We start from the raw sequence: 4,711 nt of genomic DNA, 5'->3' as shown, positions 1-4,711 counted from the left end.
TAGTTTCACAGTAATACTTTAGTTATTTCAATATTTCTGTCTTAAAAAAATTAAATACACATATTTTCTTGATTCCCATGGCTTTTTTAACATTATTTAATGAATAAAATAAAAGTTACTTCTAATGAAATATAATAAAAAACAAAGAAAACGACAAAAGTTATTTTTTTCATTAATTTTTTTTTTTTTATACTTTTACATAAATTATACAGCAACTAAGTAAACAAAACCCAGCAAAAACATCAAATTATTTTAATTTGGGCAGTACTTACACCAATTTGACCTATGTTTTTTCCAAAAGTATGGTGTAAAATTAGTGTAACTGTCAAAAGTACAAAAATACATTGGTGTAACTGCAATTTATTTCCTTTACTAAAACATATTAGATAATTCTTTTTATTTAATCTAAAACCGCGTAGAAACCTAAGCATTTCTGTAAAAACAGATCCAAAAAAGGTTAAATAGGAAAAAAGTTATGTTCGATTTAAGACGAAAAAAAACTTTAAACGGCTCTACTGAAAAACTGTATTTTGTCAGTTACCCCAAGTGAAGCTGCAACTGACGATATTATGTCGCTATCATCTTTGTTTGTCAAAATTTTAAACAGGCACATTTTTACAACTAAAGGTCCACGTTCGGCTCACTAAAAAAGGTTTTATTTCCATTTATCAGTCTTAGCCCTAAAATAACCGAGCCCCGCCATTTGCTGCGAAATATTTTAATCTTGGTTTCCTTTTTCATTTCCCCACGTTAATATCCTGTGTGAGTGAGACAAAGGATGTAATTGTGTTGAATGTTTGTAAAAGGGATTGTAGAAATATTTTTAGGACTGTTTCAATCGGAAAATTACTTCCAAATAAATTATTTTGATTTCTCTCTACCCAGCCTTATTAACAGCATCGTTTGCTCGTTAATTTCAGCCAAACGACGTCCTCTCGTATGGATTTCCACAACGATTGGTCATGTGCTGTCCGCATCCAGGTACTTCCCGCCACTTTCACCAGATCGTCAGTCCACCTAGTGGAGGGCCTGCCTCCACTACGTCTACCGGCCCGTGGTCGCCACTCGAGAACTGTTCTGCCGAATCGATCATCAGCTCTGTACCCAAAATCAATATACTTACCACATACTTTTTAAAGTAAACGCCATCCACTATGGTCCAAGAAGGTATCTCTATTACTAAACCGACGACATTAAAATCATTCAGTCGGCCGTTTGGTGTAGTGGTTCGGAACGGACTACTATTTCTAGAGGACCCGAGTTCGATTCCCGGCCGGGCAGAAATTGAAATGATGAATTTTAATTTCTGTGATGGGGCTGGGTGTTACTATGTATAATATGTATGTATTTACAAAAAAAAAGTAGTTAAGAATGTTCCGTTGCTATCCGTTGTCTAGTACCCATAGTACAAGCTTTGCTTAGTTTGGGACTAGAAGCGCAGTGTAAAATGTCCAAGGATATTTATTTATTTATTTTTCCTGTTTTATTTGCTACTACTCGTAGAATCAATCAAAACTAAACTTGATCTCTTATTGACATTTAACACTTTAAGAGAGAGTTCTCGTACATATTGAATTGCCCATAATCGGTTCGGTAGAGTTCGCCGGATCTGTAATGTTATTATCCCACACCTACGTTTTCTGGCCTGGGTTAATCCATTATATTGGCCGTAGGTTTCAGGTTATTTGGGTCTAGATTTTGGTATGTGGCATCTATTTTTCTTGCGATATTAATAGATTTTGAGTAACTTACGGCCGATCGATGTGGAAATCATTGGGTTGAAATCTGCATCCCTTTTATTTAATTTTCAGTGAACATTCCATTCATTTTCACACCCATGTATAGCCATGGCATAAAGATTAAACTAGCTTATAGTTTACGTAATCCATAGGTTGAGTTGCACCACCTAACTTCAACGGTAACTATAATTAACGATATCCAGTGTTTTTAGTATAGAAGTTTGACAGATTCTTAACATTTGTCAAAGTTAAAGTAGATGGCGCAGCCCAGCCTTAAATCAGCTCCGTAAGCTTGCAACATTTCGTGTTAAATAGGCAATGTCTTTCAGCATCTTTTTTTCAATGGTTAATTTACTTTACCCATCTAGCAGGCATAAAGATAAACTCAATAAATGATTTCATAGTCGTTTAGATAACTGCCGGCAACATGGCCGCATTAAGGCGAACGGCCAATTATGGAGTAAGACGAGTCTAACGTCCTTGGCGATGACGCCGTCTTTGCTTACCGGTTTTTAACACTAAAGTTAAGGTAACTGATATTATTTTATTATTCAAAGAAATAAAAACAAAACCTAGTTTATAAAAAAAAACAATTAAATTAACTGATATTATTTCAAACAAATAAACTTTCTGCTGAAAATGAAACAGAAGTCAAAGGTTATTACGTACGTAGAATCCATGGTTATAATCACAGTTCTGTGGGCATTCATTCGTAGAAAAAGGCTAACTTAAAATAAGGGCTTAAATTAAGTAAGCTATTAATCCCTTTGAAACCTGGTATCACACATTGCCATTGAAGAATAATTAAGATGATTCTAACAACAAATTAGTCAGCATTAAAACCATCATTACGTGTGATGCTCCTGGTATCGAACCCAGAATCTCTAAGTAAAATCCAAATTTTTCTAATTACTAGGCCTAAGAGAAAAACTAATGCTCAATCTTTGAATTACTCACGAGATGATTCTTCGACATTTTACCCGATAAAACAGAAGTATCAAAATAGTTTTACAGGACCTCAGAAGGCAGAAATCCCTTGAACATTTGCGGTTGCCATGAAATTGGGTTGACCGCATTCCTATGATGCTTTTCAGACACAAATACCATGACACGTTTCCTGAAACTACGGTTGATAAGTTATGGAAAATCTTTCTTTTTTATGGGTCTTTTTTTCTATTTATAAATCCTCAAACAAGCTGAAAGGGTAAAACGGTGTTATTTTCAAATTATAATATAATATTATAAATTTTAATGTCAAAAGTTTGTTTGTTACTCTTTCACACAAAACTACGGATTTTTCTGAACGGATTTTGATGAAACATTACAGTAATATTATAACGATCTGTGACAAGATAAATTTCACGCGGGTGAGGCCGTGGGCAAAAGCTAGTTACCTAACAATAAATGTGTCACAGAATATACTGATTGTTATCAAAGTAACAATTAAAAGGATGAATAATGATGAAGATTTGCATTTTGTCTCGCTATCTCCTCACGTAGACACGACCATATAAGTTATTTTAAAACATAATTTCCTCAATTGCCTTGGTCAGGAATTGAACCTGAGACTGTTCAAGATAAGGAAGGCTTTCAATGAAAGGCATCTACTTACCTAAGCTCAACTAACATCTGACACCGGGCTTTAGAAAAAACTTGTTACAAAAAATAATTAACGAAGGAATAATAAATAACGAACAACAAGCTTAGGGAATATCATTTTTCGATATTTATTTGTGAAGTGTCAATCAATTAATGAACTAAGTGGTAATTGTAATTGGGGTTCGAGTTACTGTCATAATTAGTGCTGATGAACTAAGAACAAAACTAAATTAAGAGCGTTGTAGCAAAAAGTTGGCGTTCGAATTTTAGGTTTTTATTGCTTGACGTCGCGTAGTGAGTGCGCAAACTGCATTTATCTGTACAATTTCAACGCTGCGTCGACTAAACGATCTTAATCCGTTGTTGTATCGTACCTAAGACATAATAATAATAAAGAAATAATGCATAATTTACCTATTTGATTTTTTCTCAGATCAGACTTTTAGCAAAATCAAGTTACGTAATTAATGTATTTTTTACACTAGTATATCCCGCGACAAGTTTTTAATCTTTAAATTGAGTAAAGTAATAAGTTGATGGGTTTGAAAGAATTTATGTTTTATTTTATTCTTTTTACAGCATCAAAAGCTTGTTTATGAAAAATATTTACTATTTAAATTTTACTTTTGACTTTTTAGTTTTTATGATGCGGGATGGAAAAATTAAAATTTATTCTGATTTTATGACGTTTCCGCACATAAATATGGATAGGTTAAATAAATAGAATGAAATGTATGAAAACGAGCGTGCCATTTTTTAAACGTTATCTATAATATCTGTGTCCATCAGAGAGCTCGTAACTAAACATCGTAAGCGCCATTCACATTATTATCTAAAAGTTAATAATAAATATTAACCCCCTTACTAATAAAACTTACACGCTCGTTGATCAGTGTTTTAAAGTGACGTTTAGTATGGAAATGTCATTTAAAAACAATGATCAACAACTGTGTAACTTTTTATTAGTAAGGGGGTTAGTTTTTGTAAATCTAAACAAGTCAGGAAATCAAAGAGGTAAATACTGATATCATTGTGATTTTATAGAATTATTATTATAAACCATGGTCGTATAATGCTAAAAAATCAGAGGTAACTTTAAGATTTTTATCCATAGAGCAAAATTTATCTAATCGTGTTTTTAAACAGTTATCCCATTAGGTACACATGCGTTCTGTAATACAAACCCATCAAAAACAATACTTGTCAAAAAACCAAGTCTCACTACTCAGTTGTTCTACGGTAAAAAGTTGTGAGATCCATGTAATACCAAGTCCAGTCCAGGAAATCATTAACGTTTTACATAAATATGTATATTGACTTGGCCATCGCATGAAAACACGTGTAAATTAAATTATTTAGTGCGAAATGAAACG

The sequence above is a fragment of the Ostrinia furnacalis genome, unplaced genomic scaffold (genome assembly GCF_004193835.3).
Source record: "Ostrinia furnacalis isolate ACB-3 unplaced genomic scaffold, ASM419383v2 OfSCF4779, whole genome shotgun sequence".
In the NCBI taxonomy this organism is placed as follows: domain Eukaryota; kingdom Metazoa; phylum Arthropoda; class Insecta; order Lepidoptera; family Crambidae; genus Ostrinia; species Ostrinia furnacalis.
The sequence above is the reverse complement of the archived record's forward strand: the minus strand, read 5'-3'. Positions refer to the sequence as shown.